Below are 13,946 nucleotides of genomic sequence, written 5' to 3'. Positions count from 1 at the left end.
CTCTGCATCAGAGCGGAACAAATCTTAAAGTAAATGTCCCTTTTTTAGTTTTATGTCCATTTCCCTCCGAAGAAAATTTGTGTTTTTGTGAAGCGTCACCTGAGGCCAGAGTCTGAGGTATTGCTGAGAGGTAGAAGAAGACCACTCGGCCCGTCAGTTTGATGCCGGTTCCCCGGGGAGGGATTTTATTGAAAGGATGAAGATGGTATGAGAGGGGGCGGACAGGATGTTTGTCCCGGTGGGGACAGGAGCGGCTCATCTGTGGAAATGTCTGAGCCCACCGTGGTGGCGAGCAGGGGGATTCACCACATTGGGGCAAACACCGGCCGGCTGTTGACCTGCAAGCGGGCCAATGGTCCGGGCAAAGTGACAATTATTTGGACTTTGTTGAGATTGTACCTGGAATATGGTGTAAAATCCCGCTCCCCATACTAACACGGGTTATACGGACCAAAGAACAAACTGCCGGAGGAACTCAGTGGGTCGGGCAGCATATGTGGAGGGAAATGATCCATTTCCCAACATTTCGGGCCGAGACCCTCCCTCTGGACTGAGAATGGACGTGAAATAGTCAGAGAAAAGAGGTGAGGGTGTGATGGTGCAAGAGCTGGGGAGTGAGAGTTGGATTCAGGCGAGGGGGAGTTGGGAAGGTGAAAATAGTGACGGGAAGGGAGGTGAGTGATTGGGGAAACACGGGGCTGCAGAAGATGGAAATTAATTCCATCTTCGAGGAAATGAGAAACGGGCAGAAACGTGTGTCTGAGATGGGAGAGCTGTGAATATGAAATAATGTGGAAAGTGAGGCCGATATGTCGGGCAGCGTGCGAGGGGCGAGGAACAGTCACCGGGTCACGTGGGAGAACCTCAACCATCACGTGATCCTGTTTTACGCAGATCAGCAGCATCTGCGTGTTTGTCTCCGAGGCTCCGCCCCATCGATGATGACGCAATAAGCACACTGCGCATGCTCAAATTCCCGGGATGAGTGGTGATGTTTTTTTTTGTCTGTGTTGAAGCAGGTCTGGAGCGATGGATTGTCTGCGGGATCCGGATCGGGAGAGGGTCCTCGCCCCCTCGGGCGGGGAGCCGTGGGTGGCTGGGGGTGGAACAGATGATCCTCTGTGGAGCGAGACCGGCAAGATCCATGCGGTGAGTACTGAGTCCGGTCCGGAGCGATGCTGGGCAGTGAGTCCCGTTAACTTCCCCGAACTCGTGGTCTCACCCCGCTTCCTGGATAAAACTTACCGGGGTCTGTCCGGGTTGTGAGATCTTCACTCCGAACCTGGGGATACTTTCTATGGTGTGTTGATAAAAGTTGTTTCGGGGAGAAGGGTAAATGCCAACGTTCCAGTTCTTTGTCATTTTAGTACATAGTAGTATGTACTGTTAATTCAGTATCTGTGCATTGCTGGAGGGCCATCAGTGATTGTCCTTGATCCCTTCTCCCACCCGTTCCATCTGCTTAATCCCTGCCCATCTTGTTCAATCTCTGTCCAGCCTGCATCTCACCACCTCGATGATAAATATCGACAACTTCTCTTCCTGCGAGTTATTTCTGAATTCAGTGTTTGTTACCTGAACAGCCAGAGGATTTATTTAATGCAGAATGAGGAAGGATAAAGACAGTCACTACAATTTTAGTTTCAAAGTTACCAAATGGCCGCTGTGTTAATCTTTGCCAGACGGAAACTCCCAGTATTTAAAGTTGAGTCTGATATTACCTGTTTTGGTCATTTTTGAGAGGCAGTTTCCCTGTTGTCAAGGACAGCCGCAGAATCTGCAGGGAGTGGTGCACATTTTTATCGTTCTCTGGTCATTTCCCCTCATTGACAGTTAGCAGCCTCCGGAGCAGATGTAACAGACTGATAGCGGGGTGGGGAGGATGTTGTGAGCATTCACTGTGTCGACTGTATTAACCCTGTGTTGGATTGAAGAGAAAACTAATAAATGTGGGACTTAAAATGATATATATCAACCATCTTGCCAATTTCTGGTCAGTCTGTATCGCATCAATAATTACAATTTTAGTTTCAACTTTGCAAAATGGCGAAATGTTAATCTTGACAGCATTTAAAGTGAGTGTGTTATTTCATTTTTTTGTCATTTTTGGAGAGCCACTTTCTCTGTTGCCAGGGTAACAGCCCATGTGCCTTGCAGGGTGTGTTGCTCATTTTTATCGCTCTCTGGTCACGGTCCCTCAGTGAGAGACATCGGCCTCGGGAGCAGATGTAACAGACTGATGTGGGGTGGGTAAGATGTTGTGAGCATTCACTGTATCGACTGTATTATCCCTGTGTTGGTATGAAGACAAAACTAATGAATGTGGGCATTAACATTTGTGTAACTTTGTTCAGGCCGTCACAATCGTCTTGCAATCAGTCAATAGTTGTGCATCATTGAAAGTAAAAAGAGAAAATGTTGGAACCGTTCAGCAGATCGGGCAGCATTTTGGACAGTCCCAGTTCTGATACCGGGTCTTCCACAGTTTCTCTTTCCACAGATCCAATCTGATGTACCGAGTTTCCAGCATTTAATTTCAATTTGAAATGAAATGCTTGTTATTCCTGTTAGCCCACAGGAAATGCGACAGGCAATTGTACTGGGCAAGATCTCATTTAACAATAAGATAATGATAAAATGCTTTAAGTTTAGCTGCTGGAGACAATGTGAAACGTATCCCTGCCTGCTGGTGACCCTTGCCCAGGTTTTCCAGCCCAATATCTGGCCCAGTCAGAGGTTTATCAGGTTCCCATTCTGCCACAGGTTGATGCAGGAGTGTGAGCTTTTGAACTCTGAATGGTCTACACACTGCAGCATGTTACCGGCAGCAAGGGAGTCCTGGGAAAATTGGTGCTTGGGCTGTTTTCCTGAGATGCAGACTCCAGGAATATGGATCTGTCAGGTTTTGCGATTTGACCAGGTCAGTACTTCTGTAGATGGGGCTGAATGTTCCTCCTTCCACAATGAATCACAAATCTCGGGTTGCTGGACATTGGTTGTGGGTAAATCCCTGATGTGGGGATGATGTGTGAGGTTTCTGGGGTCGTTAAGTGTCACGTGTGACCCTATCACAGATTTTGATCCAGGTAGAATGGATTTGGGGATCAAACTGCTTGGGCTTATGAGGTGTTAAGCGAGTACTTCTGGTCTGGTCTCAGCTGTTTGTTTCTGGGGTTCCTTTGGATGCAGTGAGTGCTAATCTGAGGTGAGAATGAGTTCCTATACCATCCCTCACTTGGAGAGGAGGTCATTAAATGTATGCAGTTATAGAATTGGGCCCAGGGGTTCAGTGTTCAAACCATTTTGGAAATTTCCCCTCACTGTCACCTCTCTGTCAGTCAATGGTTCTGGGCCTGTGGTCAATGGAGTTCAGAAGGACAGTGGGGGTGGGGGTTGAGCTTGTTTAAGGAAACCTACCAAATGCTGAAAAGCCTGGATGCAGTGGACATGGAGAGGATAATTCCATTAGACGGAGAGTCTGGGATCTGAGAACACAGTCTCAGAATAAAGAAGCTTCACTTTAAAATTGAGATGAGGAGAATATCAAGTAAAGGGTGTCTATCTGTGCAATTTATTGCCACAGAGGGTGGATGAAGCTGTTATTGGGGTATATTTATGGCAGAGGTTAATATATTTGTGTTTGTTCCCAGTAGCTGCAGGGTTACAGGAGGAAGGCAGGAATATGGTGTTGAAATGAAATCAGCCATGGTTGAATGGTGGGGCAGACCAGATGGATCGAACCACCTAATTCTGTTCCTGACTGAATGATGGCTCCTTCTTATCCCATATCGTTTTTTGACGTGTGAGGAACAATTACAGATTTGTTCACTCAGATCATTATATTTGTCTTCAATGTTTAAATTTCAGTGAGTTTTATTTTTAGGAACATTGAGCAGTAATGTTTTGTTCTCCTTTGTGTTGTTAACGTGCTTCATTATTTTTCATATTAAAGTTAGATCTGCGGTGAGAGATTTATTGGAAGAAAAACCACAACTGGAAGCAAACCACGAATGAAGACGAGGGAACAGAAAGAAGTGAACCAGCCCGAGGACTGAGAGCATCAACTGAAGAGAACCCTTCAGACTCAGGGTTTCGATTGATTCAGTCAGGAGAAAGTTTGGTGAGTCTCATTTACTCAAACACTGGTCCTTAAGACATCACATACCTGTACAAGGGAAGGTAGGAAATAGATGGGGTGAGACTGAATGTGCCCAGAGGTACCAGTTATGTCTCTGTCAGACCAGTTACAATCACTCCAGGTCTGGTGATGTGCTGTCAGTATCCCAGCTCTTTAAAGTCACTCACGTTCCCTCAGTGTTTGTTCATTTCAAGGTCTTGCATCTTGTGAAGTAGCTTTCGGTCACTTCCGAGTGGGGAGATGGAAACAAAGTGAAGAGTTTATACTTAATACCTTTCAAAAAAAGTAATTCTTTAAACTTACCTGCTGCAAACTTGCTTGGCCTTTTCTCCTTGGAGTGATGGAGAATGAGAGGTGACCTGATAGAAGTGTATAAAATGATGAGAGGCATTGATCATGTGGATAGCCAGAGGGTTTCTTCCCAGGGCTGAAATGACTGACAAAGGGGGGCATAGTCTTAAGGTGCTTCGAAGTAGGTAGAGGGGGGATGTCAGGGGAATTTTTCCAGTCAGAGTGGTGGGTCTGTTATGCATTGCTGGCAACGGTGGTGGAGGCGGATACAATAGGGTATTTTAAGAGACTCTTAGATAGGTACATGGAGCTCAGAAAAATAGTGTTATGCAGTTGGGTAATTCTAGACCGTTTCGAGAGAAGGTTTCAAGGTTGGCAGAACATTGTGGGCCGAAGGGCCTGTAAGTACCGTAGACTTCTATGTTCCATGTTCAAACTTCCAACCTACACCCTGTATATTCCCAACCAAATGATTGATATAAATGAAAGTAACAATAGGTGTAACCATGGGGAACATCGCGAAGCACTGGCGAGTCCAATAAACAGCCTCTTACCATCACCCTCTGCGTCCTGCCATTTAGCTGTTCCCAGACACTGGGGGTCTGTCACAAACGTAATGTTCAGGACGATTAGTCAGTAATTAATGTGCAAAGGGAATTGTTGCTTCCTGAAAGGTCACGTATCCTGTCTGATTCAATGGACCAACAACTCCCTTTTTTATGACTCAATTTGTCCTGGGACACATCCTCACGGGTCACGCTGCATCTGATAACCCACATCCACAACCTCCCTCCATCCCGCTAATGGCCCCATACCCTTTCCACCATTTACCCCACACCTGCACACGTAGACTGATTCACATCACCCACATCCTCCTTCCCAACTTTGCGAACCACAACTAATTGACCCCACAATCTCGTCTTGGGCACAAAACTAAATACAGATCTGCAAGAACAGACAGCCTGGACTCTCCAGCTGTCTGGCTCGGACCCTCCCACTTCCACGGCAACTAACCATATAACAATTACAGCACGGAAACAGGCCATCTCGAGCCTTCTAGTCCGTGTCAAACAATTACTCTTACCTAGTCCCACTGGCCCGCACTCAGCCCATAACCCCCCATTCCTTTCCTGTCCATATACCTATCCAATTTTACTTTAATGACAATACCGAACCAGCCTCTAACACTTCTACTGGAAACTCATTCCACACAGCTACCACTCCCTGAGTAAAGAAATTGCCCCCCGTATTACCCTTAAACTTTTGCCCCCTAACTCTCAAATCATGTCCTCTTGTTCGAATCTCCCCTACTCTCAAAGGAAAAAGCCTATCCACGTCAACTCGATCTATCCCCCTCATAATTTTAAATACGTATATCGTCCCCCCTCAACCTTCCACGCTCCAAATAATAAAGACCTAACTTGTTCAACCTTTCCCTGTAACTTAGGCGCTGAAACCGAGGTAACATTCCAGTAAATCTTCTCTGTACTCTCTCTATTTTGTTGACATCTTTCCTATAATTCGGTTACCAGAACTGTACACAATACTCCAAATTCGGCCTTAACAATCCCTTGTACAATTTTAACATTACATCCCAACTCCTATACTCAATGCTCTGATTTGTAAAGGCCAGCATACGTAAAACTTTCTTCACCACCCTATCCACATGAGATTCCACCTTCAGGGAACTATGCACCGTTTGCACCATCTGCACCCTAGGTTACTAAAGGAGGTGTCCCTGGAAATTGCGGATGCATTGGTAATCATTTTCCAATGTTCCTTAGATTCAGGACCAGTTCCTGAGGATTGGAGAATGGTTAATGTTATCCCACTTTTTAAGAAAGTAGGGAGGGAGAAAACAGAGAACTATCGACCTGTCAGCCTGACATCGGTGGTGGGAAAGACGCTAGAGTCTATTATTAAGGATGAAATAGTGGCATATCTAGATAGCAGTGATAGGATTGGGCCGAGCAAGCATGGATTTACCAAGGGTCAATCATGCTTGACTAATCTGTTGGAGTTTTTCGAGGATGTAAGAAGGAAGTTAGACGGGGGAGATCAAGTGGATGTAGCGTACCTCGATTTTCAGAAGGCATTTGATAAGGTCCCACATAGAAGATTGGTGGGTAAAATCAAAGCTCAGGGCATCGGGGGGAAGGCATTGACATGGATAGAAAACAGGTTGGCAGATAGAAAGCAAAGGGTAGCGGTGAATGGGTGTTTCTCGGAATGGCAGGTGGTGACCAGTGGGGTGCCACAGGGCTCGGTATTGGGACCACAGCTGTTTACCATTTACGTTAACGATTTGGATGAAGGCATAGAAAATAACATCAGCAAATTTGCTGATGATACTAAGCTGGGTGGCAGTGTGACATGTGATGAGGATGTTAGGAGAATTCAGGGTGACTTGGATAGGCTGGGTGAGTGGGCAGATACTTGGCAGATGGCGTTTAATGTGAATAAGTGTGACGTTATCCACTTTGGGAGTAAGAACAGGAAGGCAGATTATTATCTGAACAGTGTAGAGTTGGGTAAGGGGGAAATACAAAGAGATCTCAGAGTCCCTGTTCATCAGTCACTGAAGGTGAATGAGCAAGTGCAGCAGGCAGTGAAGAAGGCTAATGGAATGTTGCCCTTTATTACAAAGGGAATTGAGTACAAGAGCAAGGAAATCCTCTTGCATTTGTACAGAGCCCTGGTGAGACCACACCTGGAGTATTGTGTACTGTTTTGGTCTCCAGGGTTAAGGAAGGACATCCTGGCTGTAGAGGAAGTGCAGCGTAGATTCAGGAGGTTAATTCCTGGGATGTCTGGACTGTCTTACGCAGAGAGGTTAGAGAGCCTGGGCTTGTACACGCTGGAATTCAGGAGATTGAGAGGGGATCTGATTGAAACATATAAGATTATTAAGGGATTGGACAAGATAGAGGCAGGAAATATGTTCCAGATGCTGGGAGAGTCCAGTACCAGAGGGCATGGTTTGAGAATAAGGGGTAGGTCATTTAGGACAAAGTTAAGGAAAAACTTCTTCTCCCAGAGAGTTGTGGGGGTCTGGAATGCACTGCCTCGGAAGGTAGTGGAGGCCAATTCTCTGGATGCTTTCAAGAAAGAGCTAGATAGGTATCTTATGGATAGGGGAATCAAGGGATATGGGGACAAGGTAGGAACCGGGTCTTGATAGTAATTGATCAGCCATGATCTCAAAATGGCAGTGCAGGCTCGAAGGGCCGAATGGTCTACTTCTGCACCTATTGTCTATTGTCTATTATTCCGAGATTATTCTGTTCTACTGCATTCTTCAATGCCCTACCATTTACCATGTATGTCCGATTTGGATTATTCCTACCAAAGTATAGCACCTCACACTTATCAACATTAAACTCCATCTGCCATCGTTCAGCCCACTCTTCTAACTGGCCTAAATCTCTCTGCAAGCTTTGAAAACCTACTTCATTATCCACAACGCCACCAACCGTAGTATCATCTGCATACTTACTAATCCAATTTACCACCCCATCATCCAGATCATTAATGTATATGACAAACAACATTGGACCCAATACAGATTCCTAAGGCACAACACTAGTCACTGGCCTCCAACCTGACAAACAGTTATCCACCACCACACTCTAGCATCTCCCATCTAGCCACTGTTGAATCCATTTTACTACTTCAATATTAATACCTAACGATTGAACCTTCCTCACCAACCTTCCGTACGGAAACTTGTCAAACCCTTGTCAAACAAGGTTCAAACCCTGGAACATCTGGACAGCGAAGACGCATACATCAGGGTGCTGTTCATCCAGTGCAGCTCAGCATTCAATATGTCATCCAACAAATATAATCAATAAATTGCAAGAACCTTGTGTCAGTACCTCCTTCTGCAATTGGATCCTCGAATTTTTCAGTTGCAGACCCCAGACAGTTCAGATTCGCAAACAAATCGCCAGATTAGCCATCAGCACAGGTATACCGTAGGGTTGTATGCTTAATCCCTCTGCTTGATTTTTTTTGTGCTTCTGACATTGAGGCTATGCACAGCTCCAATGTCACATTTAATTTTGCTGAAAACATCACTGCCATTGGATGAATCAAAGGTGGTCACAAAGGTAGCTGAGCGAAGGGCGCTGAGTAGGCTACGGTCAATTATGGATAACTCTGAACATCCTCTACATAGCACCATCCAGAGACAGAGAAGCAGTTTCAGCGACAGGTTACTATCGATGCAATGCTCCTCAGACAGGATGAAGAGGTCAATACTCCCCAATGCCATTAGGCTTTACAATTCTACCGCCAGGACTTAAGAACTTTTAAAAGCTATTATTAATGCTTTTTGGGATAGTGATTTAGATGCATATCATATTTTTTTTTACTGAGTTAAGTATTGTATGTAATGAGTTTTGCTACAACAAGTGTATGGGACATTGGAAAAAAGTTGAATTTCCCCATGGGGATGAATAAAGTATCTATCTATCTATCTATCTATCTATCTATCTATCTATCTATCTATCTATCTATCTATCTATCTATCTATCTATCAGCATAGAGGAGGGAGACTGAAAATCTGTCGGAGTAGTGCCAACTACTCACTCAATGTCAGCGAGACCATGGAGCTGATTATTGACTTCAGGAAGATGAACCCGTGGATTCCTGAACCAGTCCTCAACGGAGGATCACAGGTGAAGAGGGTCATCACATGCTGTTACCATTTCAGAGGATTTGTCCCAGGTCCAGCACGTGAGTGCAATTACGAAGAAATCATGACAGCGCTTCTACTTCCTTAGAATTTTGCGAAGAATCGGCATCTAAAACTTCAACAAACTTCTTCAGAGGTTTTCTGAAGAGTGGATTTATTGGTAGCATTATGATATGAAAATCCAAATTACCTTGAATGTAAAATCACACAAAAGGTTAGGAGATATGGCTAATTCCCTCAGGGTAATGCTGTTCACACCATTGAGCACATCTACACGGAGCGCTGTCACAGGTGTTAGGAGAGACGCAGGCTTGTACCGTGAGTGTTGAAGCCACACACACACACACACACACACACACACACACACACATAAATAACATTGTTAGCTTTTGTTTATCTTGTTTAAGTTGCTATATTATAAGTAGATACTAACTAAGATAATGGTTTTAACATTAAAACCCCACTCAATGTATAATCTCTTTCTGCTGGTACGTTACGAAATCGTAACAAAATTGGGGGCTGTTCCGCGACGTGAACACATTTGGCGCTTATTGATTTGTTGATTACCGATCTGATTGGCTGCTTCCCTTTGGATCGACTTGTGTGGGGAAACCAGCAGCAATGAATATTGGGGAATTTCGTTGTGTCGTTGAGGTAGATAGTCGGATTTACTTATTTTGCAATCTGAACTGCACTTGCCCTATAAATACCACACAACACTGTTTTATTTTTTCCTGATGCAGCACCTTGATATACCTATGTATTGAATTGTCTGAACTGAATGGCACGCAAGAAAAGCATTTCACTGTGTCTAGATTGACGTCGAGGTAGCAAGTTGTCAGTTCTGGGATGAAACTGATCAATTTGTCAAATGGATAATGAAGGGCAGACAGGGATCAATATTAAGTTATGGGCTGATGACCATATATGGGTGAGTAGGGCTGATATATTCGCAATGAGTGTCGGGGTTCTCGAGAGAGTTGATGTAGAGGAAAACAAGGAGATGGAAGTTCAAACACCAGTGAAGGTATACAAGCAGATTGGTTACGTGGTGTTCAATACGTTCCGAATACCTCCCTTCACTGATGGGAAAGGTCATGATGCAATTGTAAATAGCATTGGCCTGATTAGAGTATCATGCTGTTCCTGCTCCCCGTAAGAAATGTATGTAATCTCAGTGGAGCCTATTCCCAGAGGGTTCACCAGTCAGTTGCCAAACGTGGGGCATTTCAGGTTATCAGCGGATAATCTGCCATAGCCTCCTTCAAGCGGAGGAGTGGGAGTTATTTCATTCAAATGTTATTACAGACATACATGTTTTCGGTGGTGTGAACCTATTCTCCGCATCAGATGCATCTATAGCGAAGTGCAAATGCAAAGGTTGAGTGGAAGTTCAGTTTTAGTGTAAGTTAGTGTAAGGTGTTGACTTTCCTCATTTCAGTTTGATGTAACGGATCCCTGCTTCTCTGTCAAACTGTACATCTGCGGCGGTGCCAGATATTGCGAAATCGTTTGAACGGATGTCACAATATTGACAATAAGAAACCGTTTTGGACGTGGAAATGCCTCTTTTCTCAGTTTCACTGAAGAGTGGGAAGGGGGGGGGGCGAACATCAGAGGAAGACAATGGGAAGGTGAGAGAAGGAAATGGGAGTCGGGCTGGTAAAGGAAAATGGTGGAGGGGTATAATTATCGGAAGTTCGAGAAGGCTCTCTCACTAGATCTCCAAACCTGCACCTCCCTCTGGTGACTCTTCTCCTTCCCTTTCTTCCAAGGCCTTCTGTCAGAATCCTATCAGATTCTCCCTTCTCCAGTCCTTTAACCAACCGACCTCCAGCTCTTTACTTCACCACTCCCCCCTCCTGATTTCACCTGATTAATTCCATTTACCTCTTCCTCTCCTCCACCATTTCTAACGTTGACTTTTAATGTCTTACTTCCAGTCCAGAAGACGGGTCTCGGCCCGAAACGTCGCCTATACTCAGGCAGTAGTGACAGGAGACTCTATAGTAGGGGTCAGACAGGTGATTCTGTGGGCGCAGGAAGGAAACTCGGATGGTAGTTTGCCTCCCAGGTGCCAGAGTCCAGGATGTTTCAGATCGCGTCCAAGATATCCTGCAGTGGGAGGGAGGACAGACAGAGGTCATGGTACATATTGGTAACAGTGACATAGGTAGGAAAAGGGAAGATGTCCTGAAAAAAAGACTATAGGGAGTTGGGAAGCAAATTGAGAAGAAGGACCCCAAAGGTAGTAATCTCGGGAATAGTGCCTGTGCCATGCAACATTGAGAATAGGAATAGAATGAGGTGAAGGGTAAATGTGTGGCTGAGGCATTGAGACAGGGGGCAGGGATTCAAATTTCTGGATCATTCGGACATCTTTTGGGGCAGGTGTGACCTGTACAAAAAGAATGGGCGGCACCTGAATCCCAAGGGGTCCAATTTCCTGGCGGGGAGGTTTGCAAAGTCTACTGGGGAGAGTGTAAACTAGAATTGCTGGGGTTGGGAACGGAACTGAAGAGACTGGGGAAGAGGAGGTTGGCTCACAAATAGAGAAAGCTTGTAGATAGTGCGAGAGGGAGGATAGGCAGCTGATAGAGAAGGGACGCGCACAGACCGACGCTTTGTGATGGATCTATTTTACTGCAAGGAGTGTTGTGAACAACGCGGATGAGCTTAGAGCGTGGATCAGTACTTGGAGATATGATGTGGTGGCCATTACAGAGACTTGGCTGGCTCAGGCACAGGAACGATTACTTGAAGTGCCCGGTTTTAGATATTTCAGAAGGGATAGGGAGGGAGGCAAAAGAGGTGGGGGCATGGCACTGTTGATCAGAGATAGTGTCACGGCTGCAGAAAAAGTGGACGCCATGGAGGGGTTGTCTACAGAGTCTGTGTGGATGGAAGTTAGGAACAGCATGGAGTCAATAACTTTACTGGGTGTTTTTATAGGCCGCCCAATAGTAACAGGTATAAGGAGGAGCAGATAGGGAAACAGATCCTGGAAAGGTGTAATGATAACAGAAACACGAGGAAATCCGCAGACGCTGGAAATTTAAGCAGGAGAATGGGGTCATCGTTGGGGGTGGGAGCAGCCTGCAACTGCGACTGCACACATGCTTAGATTGTGACCCCCGTTTTCCCTTCCCATGCCAGCTCTACAATCCCCTCTCCCTCAGATCCCACCGTTAACCGCTGGAACCTCGGTGCTCCATCTTCCTCTCACCCCAACCCTCCCCTCTCCAATTACTCAACTAGACTACCCCCCCCCCTTTGATCCCGGCTCTCATCCGTGCCGGGTCTTTATCATCCCCTCTGACATTCCACTCTCTGAGCAGAGCGCTCTGTCCTCAGTAACGCCCTCGCCTTTATCCCCCTTCGCCCACACCTCAGCAAGTTCCGCGTACGCCATGACGCTGTACTCTTCTTTCGCCGGCTCTGTCTCCGAGCTCACATTTTGGCAAGGTCTCTCCCACCCCTACCGATGACCCTTTCTCCCGTCTTCAACCCCCCTCCTCTTCATAGACACCCCACTCTGGTCTTCTGCCTGCTCTGGATCTCTTTATTGCTAATTGCCGACGGAACATCAACCGTCTCGACTTCACCACTTGACTACACCTTGTTCCAATGTCAACCTCACTCATTCCGAACACTCTGCTCTCCACTCCCTCCTCACCAATCCCAACCTCACTCTAAAACCCGCTGATAAGGGGGGCGCCTCTACCTGGCCGAGGCATAGCGGCAACTCGCTGATACCTCCTCTTATTTACCCCTCGGCCATGACCCCACTAAGGAGCACCAGGCCACAGTCTTCCACACCATTACCAACCTTATCAGCTCTGGGGATATCCCATCTACTGCCACCAACCTTATACGCCCCGCACTTCCCGTTTCTACCTCCTACCCAAGATCCACAAACCTGCCTGTCCAGGTAGACTCATTGTCGCAGCTTGCTCCTGCCCCACTGAACTCATTTCTGCATACCTTGACACTGTCTTATCCCCCCTTGTTCAATCCTTTCCCACCTATGTTCGTGACACTTCTCATGCTTTGTATCTTTTCAATGATTTTAAGTTTCCTGGCCCCCATCGCCTTATTTTCACCATGGGCGTCCAGTCCCTCTATACCTCCATCCCTCACCCGGATGGTCTCGAAGCTCTTTGCCTTTTTTGGATACCAGACCTAACAAACTCCCCTCTACCTCCACTCTCCTCTGTCTAGCGGAACTATGTCTTACTCCCAATAATTTCTCCTTTGGCTCCTCCCACTTCATCCAAACCAAGGGTGTAGCCATGGGCACCCGTATGGGTCCCAGTTATGCCTGCCTTTTTGTTGGCTTTGTGGAACAGTCCATGTTCCAAGTCTATACGGGTATCCATCCCCCTCTTTTCCTTCGCTACATCGAGGACTGCATTGGCTCTGCCTCCTGTACGCATGCTGAGCTCGTTGACTTCATTAACTTTGCCTCCAACTTTCACCCTGCCCTCAAATTTACCTGGTCCATTTACGACAACTCCCTCCCTTTTCTTGATCTCTCTGTCTCCATCTCTTGAGACGGCTTATCTACTGATATCTACTACAAGCCTACAGACTCTCACAGCTACCTGGACTATTCCTCTTCCCACCCTGTCTCTTGCAAAAATGCTATCCCCTTCTCACAATTCCTCCATTTCCGCCGCATCTGCTCTCAGGATGAGGCTTTTCATTCCAGGATGAAGGAGATGTCTTCCTTTTTTAAACAAAGGGGATTCCCTTCTTCCACCATCAACTCTGCTCTCAAATGCATCTCTCCTATTTCCCGCACATCTGCCCTCACAC

At 46.1% G+C, this 13,946-nt stretch overlaps 1 pseudogene; it reads left to right on the top strand.

The window, feature by feature from the left end:
- The first annotated feature begins 973 nt into the window (after positions 1-973).
- Positions 974-13,946, top strand: part of LOC140723068 (N-acetyllactosaminide beta-1,3-N-acetylglucosaminyltransferase 3 pseudogene) — a 35,496-nt pseudogene continuing 22,523 nt past the window's right edge.

This window comes from Hemitrygon akajei, unplaced genomic scaffold, assembly GCF_048418815.1.
Source record: "Hemitrygon akajei unplaced genomic scaffold, sHemAka1.3 Scf000099, whole genome shotgun sequence".
Classification (NCBI taxonomy): domain Eukaryota; kingdom Metazoa; phylum Chordata; class Chondrichthyes; order Myliobatiformes; family Dasyatidae; genus Hemitrygon; species Hemitrygon akajei.
The sequence above is the reverse complement of the archived record's forward strand: the minus strand, read 5'-3'. Positions and strand labels throughout refer to the sequence as shown.